At 38.0% G+C, this 14,950-nt stretch overlaps 1 protein-coding gene across 1 annotated transcript in view; it reads left to right on the top strand.

Moving 5' to 3' along the window:
- Positions 1–298: 298 nt before the first annotated feature.
- The window catches only part of LOC149781204 (solute carrier family 2, facilitated glucose transporter member 1-like), a 110,180-nt gene continuing 95,528 nt past the window's right edge, over positions 299–14,950 (top strand). Inside the window, exon 1 of the mRNA XM_089935265.1 lies at positions 299–450. The gene's annotated coding sequence lies outside the window, so the exon portion shown is untranslated. The remainder of the gene's footprint in view (positions 451–14,950) is intronic.

Here is a 14,950-nt window from a genome sequence, read left to right as displayed (position 1 = left end):
AACAGGGAGTCACATAGAACTGCACAGAAAACTTGGCAGTAGTTTCCCGAGAGTCTGTGGTTCTTCACTGGTTCTTCCTGCACCAGATATAAACCTACATGTATAGTATCATTTTATGACAATGTCTTTGAACTCCACATAACCGTACCAAATAGTCATGAATTTTTTTTAAAAATATTCTCATTCTCTTTGACCGAGGTCGAAGCAAACCTAAGAGATGAGAACGTACTTCGAGTGACATACTGTAACAGGATAACATCACATGGATTTTCATTTTAGATACACGTTGTTCAGTCTTGGTGATACAACGATTTTAGAAATACACGTCCCAAACGTGATTGCCACGTGGCTGCTTGACCCCAAGAAACTGTTGCTTGATAAAACTGCGTGTGCGCGTGAAAAATTTGCATCTTAGTTGGATTACTACACTTGCCGATACAACATTCGAAGGTAATATTTGTTCATCTATTATTTTTTATATGCTTATCTCGCTGCCTTTCATCAATTTCCCTATCGGCTCCAGTAAGTACATTGAATTACATATGTATCTTGGAATCGCTTTTAATATTTTTTTTCCTGGAGAGAGTACTTTGATAATAACTCATACTAATATTTCAGTTAAAATACGAGGTAGGTGTTCAGTTTTATTATAAAAACGAGTATCAGTATTTAAAAGTAGAACTTTATCACTGGTATGTGTCCGTCTAGCTGTCAGTTAGTGCAACGCAGGGAGCATACTAAACGGGGAACCAGACTAGCAGTCAGTGTATATGAACGGAGGGAGAAAAAAAACTCGGTCTATGACTTAACATTCTGAATCCCATAATTCTTTCTTGAGTTGTCCATAGTTTTGTTGAGAAACAAATTTGGAAAGAGGAGATGATAAAATTACTAGCTTTATTCCGTTAAAAAGTACATGTAACTTGAAAGCTATAACTCGATGAAAATGTGTATTAGCCCTTAACTAAACCGTTAACGGAATAGGAATCTCGTTTGCTATCGCACCAAATCGTCCAAATGGCCAGATTCGTGATCTTACATTTCCAACAGATCGGATGGCATAGCACTGATCGTTAATCAAAGCACGGGCATTTATTCTATATTCTCGCCATGCAAACCCCTTATATACTAAATATGACTCCGGCAGTAAGTAACATATGCATGTACTCTCTTAACTCGATTACGTTAATATATATGTATGCGACAGTAACTGAATAAAACAACCATCCAAACCAGCCCCGCGTCAGCTAAAATTGTTACTGACAGTACATGAGTAAGTGTCATATATTATAACATTAATGTCTAATGAATATGGAACTCAATAATAAATACTACGCAAAACCAACCCTCACATATACTCCATGTCTCCACAGGTGCTCGACGCGAGCTTGATGTTGAGAAGAAGAAAAGAAAAAAAAACTAATGGAAATAATCATACAGAGTGACAAAAGTACCTAAAATTACCAACATGACCCGTTCTGACATAGGACCCTCTTTATCATAATATATAACAGAAAAGGTACGGAACTTCCAAATACTTCGTTCCACCCATTACCTTCGATTTCCTTCTGCTATTTCCGTTTTTTAAGGCACACGAACATACTATATGGCTCGTTTTACTCCGAGGTATTTTTCTATCCATCAAGCCATCATTGACTTTTCTGCGTTGTACTAAACTGAAGTTACGGGCTCCGAAACGTGCGATTTTAGTGATTTTTTCGTTTTGGACAAGTGCGTGCTCATGAGAAAACCGCTACATGTACCATGTTTTCAACTCTTTGGTGCATCCCTTCTTGAATTACAGAACAGTGGTATATGCAAAAGTAAGTTTTGCTTACCATTAACTCGATTTAACTTTAGGAATCCTGTTCTATGCAAGACTTAGACATTGTCTTCTTCACTGCACATACATTGTATACATGCGACTCTATTTTCAAAATAGGTAAACTGTGCGGCACACACGTCAACGCCGAAATACGATTGGCTCTAAAGGTTATACTTATTATCACATGCGCTTGGACTTGTCTCAAAGTAAAAAATCGCACGTTTCGGAGCCCGTAACTTCAGTTTGGTACAACGCAGAAAAGTAAATGATGGCTTGATGGATAGAAAAATATATCAGGAGTAAAACAAGCCATATAGTATGTCGTGTACCTTAAAAAATGGAAATGGCAGAAGGAAATCGAGGGTCATGGGTGGAACGAAGTATTTGGAAGTTCCGTACCTTCTCTCTTATATATTATGATAGAGAGGGTCCTATGTCAGAACGGGTCATGGGGGTAATCTAAGGTATTTTTGTCACTCTGTATGATTTATTCCTTTAGATTATTGTTTTTATTTTTCTCAACATCAAGCTCGCGTCGAGAACCTGTGCATGTCTCCAGCAGCTAAAAGACCACCCAAAGCAGACCCATTGACATCAGCAGTAACTGAACAAGTACCTACAAAATGGGGCCCCGAGTGGCCGAGTGGTCTATAGCGCTCACCGTTACGGATCACTGCCATCTCACCTCTGTCTGCGTGGGTTCGAGTCTCAGATTCGGCTAATGTGGGTATGTGAGTAAGCCTGCCAGTAGCTTCTCGTGGGTCGGTGGTTCTTTCCGGGGTTTTCCAGAGTTCTTCCTCCACCATTAATACTGGCCGCCATGTGCAGCCTATCTTGTGCTGAAAAATGGCGTTAAACCCTACAACAATAGCAACCCATCAAACACCTGAGCCCAGGAGCACGTCAAATGCAGGAACTTAATACAAAAATGTAAAAAGGATGACTCCTGTCTAAATAAATATCCTCCCCACACCACCACCCGCCTCCCAACCCCGCTATTTTAAGAATTAATGACTATGTTACCGCATTTTTCTAACTCTATAACCGCCGAACCCAGAGAGATGTACAGTGGTAAGCTACATAAATACCACCCAACGTCTGAATTGACGATATTTCTGGTGAAATTTGTTGTTATTCTGATACAGTCTGCGTCAGTTCTGCCAAGGTTATGAACGATTGTTGCGAAATCATCTTGACCTCTGCCCTTCTCACCGAGTAGGTCAGATGTCTACCGATAAGTAGACTTTATACAAGTAAAGCTAGAAGGTCAAACGACGGGAGAGACGTTGTTGTTGGGTTCAAGAAATGACTATACGTGGCGCACAATATATATATATATATATATATATATATATATATATATATATATATATATATATATATATATATATATATATATATTGTGCGTTATTGTGGCTATTTCAGCATTTATAGCCATACTGATACGTGACGAAGAGTCTATGTGGGTCTTATATCGCTAAGCGATTGCGATTGGGATCGTATGACAAATTTCACAGCACCCATCAGTTTTAATTTCTATGGATATGAATGCCATTAAACCACCTAACCGTATGTACTCGCTTTTAAGATGATTCAATTAGCAAACTACAGTATCAGGTTCTACGGTGTCAGCCAATCGAAGTACAGCATATAGTCAGTCAAACAAAGTACAGCATATAGTCAGTCAAACAAAGTACAGCATATAGTCAGTCAAACAAAATACAGCATATAGGCAGTCAAACAAAGTACAGCATATAGTCAGTCAACCAAAGTACAGCATATAGTCAGTCAAACAAAGTACATACCAACTCGTTAATATATGAGGATTTTGTAATTTTGCCCTAGATGAACTTATATTGCAAGGTCAATCAAAGAATGAGGTCATCAAGAGTACCCCTCCCACCCGCCATTCAGTTACATCCCAGGACCAAATAACTTACCCTTTGTGTATACAATTCTAGGATGGTTTTCATATTTTGCAGGACGTTCGAAATTCAGATCGCTCGTAACATTGCAGTTTTTGACATTGATTTTGTCTGTCTTACGATGTCGGCTTGATCAGTACATTAGATAACCTGGTTACACGCAGTGTACTTATGCCAGTATCAGTACAACCCCGAGAAAAAGTACGATATCAAAACTGCCGAGTAAGCTTTGTTTAATGTGTTGGTTGTTAACCATTATAATAACCAATGAATACAAATTACTATACAAACATTACTGGGCGGAAGTCAGTACTTGATAGACATATGGGTCTAACTGGGAGTTCTCGTGTGTGTGTGTGTGTGTGTGTGTGTGTGTGTGATTTTGGATTTTTAACGTAGCTTTAACAATTTATCAGTAAATCAGCGATTTCTTTTGTGTGGCATTTTATAGTGATGTCTAGCACTGGGGCATCATGTCACAGACACGTAGCATCATGTCCCACCCAGCCACATTATCCTGATACCAGGCTGACCAGTCGTAGCACTAACCGCTTAATACAGGTAAAACCCGTTATAAAGCGATGCTCGGGGTCCAAAGAATAACATCGTGATATAAGCGGGATCGCGTTAACAAATTCTCGGAAAATGTCATACTAGCTACATGTTACTTCCTCCAAACATTAAACAGTGCCGATGGTATTAAAAAATCTTGAAACTTGTCTGAACTTGATAGTTTTTTTTTAAAGTTTTTTTGTTCGTTAACAAAAATAACACTGCAATATGTTTTAGAAAGTTTCGGAAGCTAAGGCAATATTAAACGCAGTGCTGGGATTAAAAATCTGCTAGGGATACGAATAATCGGCTATTCCAAGAGCATGTTTTTAGGATGTTAAAAAGAAAGGTCACCTTAAACAAAAAATGGGAGCCATGCTGCCATCGCGTTATATATATATATATATATATATATATATATATATATATATATATATATATATATATATATATATATATATACTTTAAAAGATCTGTACTGGTCTCATTTCTCTCTCACTCTCTTTTCTTTTTCAAACACATTCAACAAAATATATGTATAACTAATAGAGCGATGATCTAATTTCAGCGTGTCACGTTGATGACGGCCATGAATATTCTCACCATGTTTTAAATTTTATAAAATCCTCTTTTCATAATCCTGTTGAATAATTTGAACTATTTTTCCAAAACACAAATGCACTCAGCACGCGCAGAAGGGGCCGCGGAGACTCATTAGTCACCACGCCGGACTCGAGATGAGAAGACTGCAGGTTCGAGTCATAGCAAGACAAGACCGTACTAGCAACTTTAGCATAACTTGGGGCAAGGCAGTTTATTCCAAAAACCCCGTGGCACTATATAACCTAGCAAGTGCTGATGTGCTGTTAAAGACCAAACCAAAACGCGTGTCATTTTAAGGGGATACTTCCGTAGTACATGTAAAGCATAATCAAGGTGTACCAAACAGGGAGTGGGGGAGGGTGTCATGGTGCTAGAGTGGTCTAAGGCGCTCGCTTTTACAGATTGCACATCTCTTCTGCCCGCGTGAGTTTGAATCTCGGCTTGACCGGCAGGAATACGTAAGAAGCTTGCCAGTTGCTTCGTGTGGGTGTGTGTTTCTTCCCGGATTCTGCCAAATATGGCGTATCATGTACTGAAACATGAGTCAAACTCAACAAAAACCAACCAAGCCAAATAGGGAACACTGGAACACGTGTTTTGGGAGAGTGTTTTATTTTTAATGTAGCTTTAACAATTTTAATCATATCGCTAGCAGTGCCGAATTATCCTAGTAGCAAAAGCAGCATATCCTAAGGGTCCCGGACTTTCAAGGGCCCCGCGCTAAATGCTTTCAAGCTATCAATTACCTACATGTAAATAATAATATTACTGAAATGTCAGGCATATTTGTTATATTATCTAGATGCATAGCAAATGTTTTAATATTTGTGTGTTTTTTATTATTATTTAGGGTACCTTTATACCATATGCTACAGGCCCCGCACTAGCTTAAACCGGCACTGATCGCTAGGATGTATGCAATATGACAGTTTATAGTGATGTCTAGCACTGGGGCATCATGCCACAGACATGTAACATCATGTCCCAACCACTCACATTATCCTGACACCAAGCCGATGAGTCCTAAAAACTAATCTCATAATGATGAACGCCAAGCGAGGCAGCTGCTCGAACCATTTTGACAAGTCTTTGGTGTTATTCGTACGGGGTTCCAACCCGCGAAATCCCGTATCAGAGGCAGACGGTCTAACCGCTTAAACCACCGGAGCATTCGTTTTGGAAACAAAGGCTAAAGTTGATTCAGTTTTTGCGTTTGGTTCTATTTTGTTTTGTTTTGTTTTGCACAGTACATAAATACTGGTATAACTGGCATCATGAAAATTGGTAAGGAGATGCATCTCGGCGAGTATTACATTCTCATCACAAAGTAGGTTACTGCGACCCATTTCTCAAGCTTCTCTGACTTTTAGTTAAAGTTAAATGATGTAAGTTTATTTCACAAGCTCTGTTGATGCTTAAATCAAGTGACCTATTTCATCTACGGTTCGGCAACGTTTCTACGCTAAGCTGATGACCATATTAGTACTACTAGACCAATATTGCAGAAAAAGGTCTCAGAGAAACACCACACTTATTATTATTATTATTATTATTATTATTATTATTATTGTTGTTGTTCTTGTTGTTGTTCTTGTATCTTTCACTTTGCTTTATTGTTCCATACAAAGTATACAGAACATTTCCACCACCCACCCACCAAAACGGAAGCAGGAAAAGAAATATAATAAGACATACGGATTAACCCCATTCATATTAAAACTCACATTTGAAGAAGAGAAGGTAACCCCATATGCTCCACGTAGATTGAATGCTATCATCCTTAAGCGTCATGTGTTTCTACCTGTTCGATATTCCAAAACCGCAGAAAGGAATCAAAGTTATCCTTTGAATATGGACAAATATTTACTTTGCCTGAAGTTACATGGCTCAGAAGTATACTCATAGATTGGGAAAAGGGCACACTCTAATACGAGTTAAAATACTTGATAGATCCAGTTTAACTCCTTTCACGTTTAATTTTTCTTTCTTCTGAAAACAGCTACTTGAATACGGCACCAAAGCATGTTATCAGAAGACCGTTCTTCAATTTGACAAAATCCGTACAAACTTGTATCCGCACTTTACAATGTATGCATAATTTTCCAGACAAATTCTATGGAAGTGGGTGATCTAGAATTTTCTTCATTTGGTTTCTATGTTACTGTTATTACGCAACACAAAATTTCTTTTCCGCATAGCAATGCTGCTAAAAAAATACCTATTTTGATTCATATTTTCATGTCTGCAAGTTTTACATTTTAAACGTTCATAACAATGTTTGTTTCGTAATCTTCTTGTTAGCTTTAACTGGGTCTTCCATGTGCAGGATGGGAATTTTAATTCCTAAAACCGATATCATATTTGAGGACAATTTGATTGTTGTATTTTCTGTAACAAGACTTTGATTTATTTCATCAGAGACAATCTTATTCAAAACAGATTTCTAGTCTATCCAATGAATCGATTTGTTTCCCAAGTGAGTTGACGTGACATTGAAAACCATGACTGACGGTTGAAGGAAATCATGCGTGTCATCAGCAAAATAAAATTCAGTATCATAATAACTATTCCATAAATATTACCATGTCCTCTCACGGCTAATTAGAACATTCTACCGAGAATGCGAGTGTGATGGGAGATAAAGGACCGCCTTGACGTAAGACTTGCTCTCAAGGGCAAGACAGGATTATGTTGTCTCCTCTGCCTCAGTGGAGAGCGAGGATTCCTGACTGTGAAGTTCGTCGTCCTATCTCTTCTCACCGGATCAGACGGGACTGGGCCGTTGATCTTATCTCTCTAGCACGAGGTATGGTCAGTGTCCTAACCCCGTCCCCATACATCGTGAAAAACTACTACTGCAGACATAAGCTACGGCGGTGCAGTGGTTAGGATGTCGAAAGGACGAGGGCTCGAATCATAAGAACGGATCAGTCCGGGTCGACTAGCATGGTGTAGTGTTGGGCACGGTACTTTTCCATTTGCCATGGCACTACAGAATGGAACTGTATTTCTCTGTCGTAAAACACCAAAATAACTTCTACTGCTGCTGTCATTATTGCATTTTAAACTTTTATGCCCACGCCTTTTGTCCTCCGTTAATCTAATTTTTCAGTGGTTGACTGAGTATAGACATTCACTACATTTGGTGTTTCGGTTGAGTACGATGTAACCATCTGCAAGAAGGATATTATTTTGGTCTTCCTCTGGGTTCCTTTAGAGGTAATGGAAGTATAGGTTAAATTGAAATTACAGTGACATTTTCAAATGATTTTGACTAAAGACATATTCAGTCGTATGATGAAAACATAGAATGAATGTAAATACAACATATTTTTGGATAATGTCCTCACTATCACAGTTGGGGTGGGTTTCAGTGCCGTCTTAAGGCATGGGCACACTGGGCAGTTGCCCAGGGCGTCACGCTTCTAGGGGCATCATGCTGCCCATATTGTTAATGAATATTAAAAGATCTTTTGGCAATTTAATTTTCTTTAAAAGTGTAGTGGGAAGTACGTTTCCCAATTTTAAAAAAAAATGACATCTAGCGGAATTCCTGTGAGTGGGTAGGGCCGGTAGGGGGGCCCCAGCGCATTACTTTGCCCAGAGCCTACAATGTTGTTAAGACGGCCCTGGTGGGGTTAGTGTGATGGAGGTTAATTTTAATATAACAATGAGGGGGTTTGAGATGACGAGCCATCGAAGTAAGAACTATGATGATGTATTTTATGCAAACAGAAAAAAAAACCAGGTGCAGTCGCCTTTTCCTTATTCGAAAAAACAATTGTCTCTTAAAAATGTATTTTAATATACATTATTGCCTGTCTTTTTAACTGAGGTGAAGACTAGTAAGACAGCATCCATTATACAACAGCTTCTGGACTGTTAAGATGTCTGAAGAGTGCAGGTGGAGTTGATATATGACATTTGAGGCGGATAGCGCGTAGAACACATGGAAACCACTGACTTTAATTGAGCAGACGCGTACCTTGCACGTTTCGTCACTGGGGACGGATTCTAGTATTAGTATGTATGCCAGATAGATAATGCAGTGTCGCAACATTTGTTCTGCACAAGGTACTGCCTTGCCAGAGACACAGGGGAGCTTACACCACAAGAGCAGCCTTCGTCTCTCCTTAGAGTTATTTCACCTTGCACACTGATAATGACGGCATCATACTTGGTAATTGAAGACTACCAGTATTTACTGTACCGATAATAACTCAAACGCGGTATTATTTTAACAAGGTGTCTGCGTGTACGTCTGTCTGCACCTGTTGACAAGCCTATTTCACACTTCATGTAGTTTTCTATTAGCAGATAAAAAAAATATCCACCCTCTGCAAAGAAGCTGAATAATAATGAGGTATAGAGTTGTCACTTACGAGATATTGTATTAACTATTTTTACCAGACGGAATAGTTTGTTGCCATCCCCACTCTGACCTCCATCATACAGTCTAATAAATTAAGGAATCTCAATTTGTATAATTTGCTTATTAAAACAAAACACTCAAACTTAAGACCCCTCCCACCCCTAAACCCAGTACCCCGCCCCCGCAAAAAATAAGAAAACGATGGAATTAGGCTCCGTTGCCAGTCACCCTAGAACAAGTTTAAAGTTAACAAGTAAAACGGTCGTGAAATTGGCATGAGAGGAAATTAAGGAGAATATAAACTTTATTTAGGATATGGTGTCGACAATAAAAGCTGCATTTTCTTCTGGTATATGGAGAATGAATGTCAAATACCGGCTGATTCCCTCATCTATCACATTAATAAAAGGACTATAACGGATATACTCATGTTTCTAGCATGCCAAAACATTTCGTTCGTTTGGTTTCTCATTCACCTGACTTAAAATTTCACAGATTCTTTTATCATGTAAGTTACTTTAGATTTATAATAATGATAATAATACTAATAATAATGTTACGTGGCTGTGTGTTTGGTTACAATTTTCAAGAAAATGATCGACCATGATGTTATTGCCCAGTTCGAGTAAATAAAAAAAAATAAAAATATTAAGTTAACGGGTGGAATAACAGATTTGATTGAAATACTTTCTCTTAGAAATAAAACTACCAGATTTTTCTCTTCTGGGGTCGAACAATATCCCTACTGTTGTTACGTCAGATATTGTTTTATCGTAATTCAACAGAACTAAGGCTAATATTGGTAAGTTAGTAGCCTGACAGCTAATACACACAACCCTATTACAAGAAAACCATCTCTCTCCCTACCGGCTACTCTTCATTCCTAATTGATCTATGATATCACAAGATCTCCTAATAAACCATTCGACGCTTCGATAAATAAATTACTAATGGAACTAAATATCGGTCGGCAGGCGCATGCTTACTAGGTTAAAAGAATTCACAACTTGTCTTAACTACATTAACTGCTGACACATTTCCAGAGACATTAATATCAACACGATTTATATCATTTAAGACAGAAAAGTTCACACAATTATCAAATTACGTATCAGACGTAATGTATGAAATTCATAAAATACATGATTCCTATTACATAGAAACAAGTAAATTCGAACATCCTTCTCCAAGCAAATAATTACAAACTTATGTCATTGAACGAATTATATTAGACTGAGACAATACATTATGACTTCACGAGAGCAGCAGGGAAGTCGTACAGACCAGGTGGCTCAGATAAATTTAAGCCTCCCACACAAACTTTCTCCGTAGAAGCCTCAGAAAGCAAAAATAAAGCCTCCTACGCAAATTAATCCGCAAAATTTCAACCCAAAGTGCATTTTCAGGCATAAAAAAAAACAGCATTTTTTTGGGGGGGTATTGTAAAATTTGTTTGTTATTGTAAATTCCGACTGCAATTTTATGAGTAAATTTGATCAAGACCAACTCGATACCTACTACGTGGATCATGAAGATTAATCGTGACAAAACCATGTGGTGTTGCCTGAGCGTGACTGAAAAAATTTTTAAACTTATTTATGTCCATATCACCGTTGCACCAAGTTTGATGGATATTCCTCAGCGTGTGAGTATCAACGCCATTGAAAACTGATAAAATATTACAATTATCTCTAATCACCTTTGGAATTTGCGTATATCGCTGCGTCACGTAAATCACATCGGTGTTCTTATGTCGGCCACGCGAGAATATCCTAGCTGGGTTAGTTTGCTTATCCAGCATCACATCATCGAAAACGACAAGATTATTAGTATCGCCGTCTAAACTTTCCACTGATGGAGTTTCATTAATATCCGTTATAAATTCTATTGTGCCATCCTCAGTTTTATCGCTAAATTCCTTTAGTACTTTATAACATCGCTGATCATCAACGGATGGCGCAACCAAGTATAATTTATCCCATTTTAACCATCTCATTATCAAATTTAGCAACAATTGCGTTTTTCCAGAACCAGATGGTCCAATAATTATCATTCTAATCGAATTTGGTAATGCCTCGGTGTGCTTTACTTGCTCGCGTTTTTTCGTGGCTGAAAAATCAATTACATTCATGTTATTAGAATATTATGGATTCATATTGTGTTAAGTGTCGCACTCGAACTGCTACGATAAATCCAATCGAAGTCGTTACACGCAACAACAGAAATGCAATCAAGGGAGAATGTGAAGTTTGTAAGACAATTAAGTTTAGATTTGTAAAAAAAAAAGTAGAACCGGAGGAGACATCGCAACCTCCTTAACAAATCTGCCTGGAGCTCCTTGGGCGAAATATCCCGGAGAGAAACATTTACCAGGATATAATTACTGCGGACCTGGTACAAGGCTAGATATAAGACTTAACGATAATAATCAACCAAATCCTGGCGAGGATCCAGTAAACGCTATCGATAACGCATGCTACTATCACGATCTTGCATATCGCAGCGGAGATTTACAACAAAGACATCTCGCTGATATTAAATTAATTCACGCAATAGATGCTATTCCTGATAAAAATTTCAAAGATAAATTGGCAACTTGGTTGATAAAAGGAGCAATGAAAGGTAAATTAGTACTAGGTGCTGGTAATTTATAATGGAGCAAATATATTATTCTCCGCGAGGATTTTGGCGAGGAAAATCAGCAATAGCCAAACTTGCTAAGGCAGCAAAAGTAAAGCAATCTGTCGCTGAATCGTGGCTATCGAGGCAAGCAGTCTGGCAAATTTATCTTCCTCCGCCTAAGAAAATATCATATGCGAGTTTCTCTGTCAGCGTCCCTAATGAAGTCCATCAGGCTGATCTTATGTTTCTTCCTTACGATACCGTCGACGGAGTCACATATAAATACGTGTTGACGGTTGTTGATATTGCTAGCAGATACAAGGAAGCGGAACCGTTATCGAATAAAACAGCAACAGATATTGCTAAGGCGTTTAGCGAAATTTATTCACGATCTCCATTAACATGGCCGAATCTTCTCCAGGTTGATCCAGGTCGAGAATTCCTTGGCGCGGTTACTTCACTGATGAAAAAGAATAATGTTAAAATCCGTCGCGGTATTGTAGGTGTTCATCACAATCAAGCTATCGTTGAGAGATTCAATAAAACTCTTGCAGAACGATTATTCGGATATCAGTACGCGAGAGAATTTATCCAAGATAAACGATCTCACGATTGGGTAACAAGATTACCTCACGTGATTAACGCACTAAATAACGAAGTAACACGAACAATATCAATGAAACCCGCAATTGCAATTACAAAGACAAATATACCACTAAAGCGAGATTCTACTATTCCACCTGTGTTAGGTAGCGTTATTGTAAGGTATTTGTATAAGGAAGGAGAAGCCGAGGGTGGCAGAAAAAGAGCAACTGATCCAAACTGGAGTGTTACGACACATAAAATATCAGCTGTAACAAGATCATCGGGAAGGCCAGCAATTTATTTTCTAGATTCACTAGCTCCACAACGCGGATTTACCAAAGAAGAATTACAAATAATACCAAAGGATACTCAATTACCGCCATCTTCGTTAATGTGAAATTTAATCCTACCTAACTGAGATAATTTTCTTACTCGAGAAACTGCTAGATAAACTAAATTTGACCAGGAAATTCTATCATCGACGATCCAAACTTGACCATCTACTGTTAATCCTTGTGACGAGTGAATCGTTGCTGCATATCCAAGTTTCCACGGTGATCTTTCTGCGTTTATTGCATCATTGACAAGATTAATATCAACGAAAATAATATCATTCAAAACTAATATTTTTTCTTCTCCACATGGCAAAATAACATTGATATTTTGTTTCCTAGTATCAGTTGGCCTATAACACAACGGCACCTGCAACGTTGGAAATTTCTCACAGTGAAGCTTAAATAGTATTTCTTGAATATTATCACGAATAATTTTTCTGCTAGCAACGATCAAATGATCAGGACGCCACAAAGTTAGAAAATTATCCATCGAAGTTTCGTCAATTATTTTTCTCATCACATCACATTGAAATTTATTAGGTTGCAATCGAATCATTTTTTTAAACTCAGTCAATAAATTATCATTAGATCTATAATCAGCATCAATCTCCTCATAATAATCTACAAAATTTCTAAGCCATCTGTGAGGAGATTCACCATCAATAGGATCAGGTTGTCCATGATCGCCGCACATTATTACAGCGGTATTTTTTTCTTCTAGCCAACCCAGGAATAATTTTAACACAACTAAATTTACCGTGCAAATTTCATCAAATATTATAATCTTGTTGATATATTTATTTCCCATTCGAGCTGAATCCCACAATCCACCGCTGTACTTGAAATAACTATGATACGTACAAGAATTAACGCCACGTTGTTTTATTTCTCTCGCTAGTCTGTGAGTTGGAGTCAACACGATCATATCAGAGTTTGAAAATAAGTTTATTGCTCGTGTTGTTTTACCACTACCACCAGGACCATTTAGGTAAACGAATTTGTTTCGTGAAATTGGATCAAACGCAGATACTGCTGTTGATACTTCATCACATTTATCTTTATGAAATTTATCACAATCTTCCACATCCGCGTCCTCACAATAATCTAGAATATCCTCGTTTTTTATTCTCCAAGTTCCCCAGGAACCATCGGTGATTAAATTTTCCAATCTACATTGAAATTTCTTATTGATATAAAATGAATCCGTTGCAACCCTTACCGCGATATCGGCAAATTTATTTATCATCGACAGCAAATTAATACTCACATAAGCGAGCATTGATGATCTTAAATGAGTATACTGCGCGGATTCTCCATCGAGATAAGTGATCACTGTACCTAACTTCGTTCCATCAATAATAATATTTTCTCTGTTGCAAAATATTCCACGCGATACTGTATCGGCAATAATAAAATCCATCTCGGCATCATTGATAAATAACCTAGCGTGGCGATGTTTATGATCAACTGATCCTCCTTGAGTAAATTTACCAATTATTTTTCTTCCAATATCTTTCGCGTTTTCACAATCTGTCGGCAACCACACCTCGGTCTGCTTTCTATACGATATAATCGCTTCACTTACCGTCAATGATATTAACATCGACGAATCCAGCATATATCTCAACAATACCGTAGGGACCCATCTTCGCTGAGATAAATGCCGACCAAACCAAATATAACAAATTTTATGCAAATTTTCAGCAAGTTCGAATGAAGTAACATGAGCGAATCCGGTCATGACAAAATCAGGTAACGGTCCGTTAATTGCAACTCTCGTCATCTCGTTGGTAGGATGGCCAAATTTAGCAAAGTAATCTGCACAATCGCCATACCCAAGGAAACTTCCAGGATAGCAAGCGCTCATATCAACGGAAATCATATCCTCGAAATAATATTTGGTATTCCATAATCCTCCATGGCCGTATTCGATACAGCTAAGTTGAATATCATTAAGAAATTCATTTCTTGTAGGTTTCCACGAATTTCTTTCTCTAGCAGCGTGAGCAGCAACAGACGGAACAGTAAAGCAATTTGTCAGTAATCGATCTGGATTTGACGAATACTTCTCCGCGATATTTTTCATCGATTCATGTAATATTTCATCTCGGTAAATATCTCCGCGTGGTAA

The sequence above is a fragment of the Sinohyriopsis cumingii genome, chromosome 15, assembly GCF_028554795.1.
Source record: "Sinohyriopsis cumingii isolate HCF-2022 chromosome 15, ASM2855479v2, whole genome shotgun sequence".
Classification (NCBI taxonomy): Eukaryota; Metazoa; Mollusca; class Bivalvia; order Unionida; family Unionidae; genus Sinohyriopsis; species Sinohyriopsis cumingii.
The sequence above is the reverse complement of the archived record's forward strand: the minus strand, read 5'-3'. Positions and strand labels throughout refer to the sequence as shown.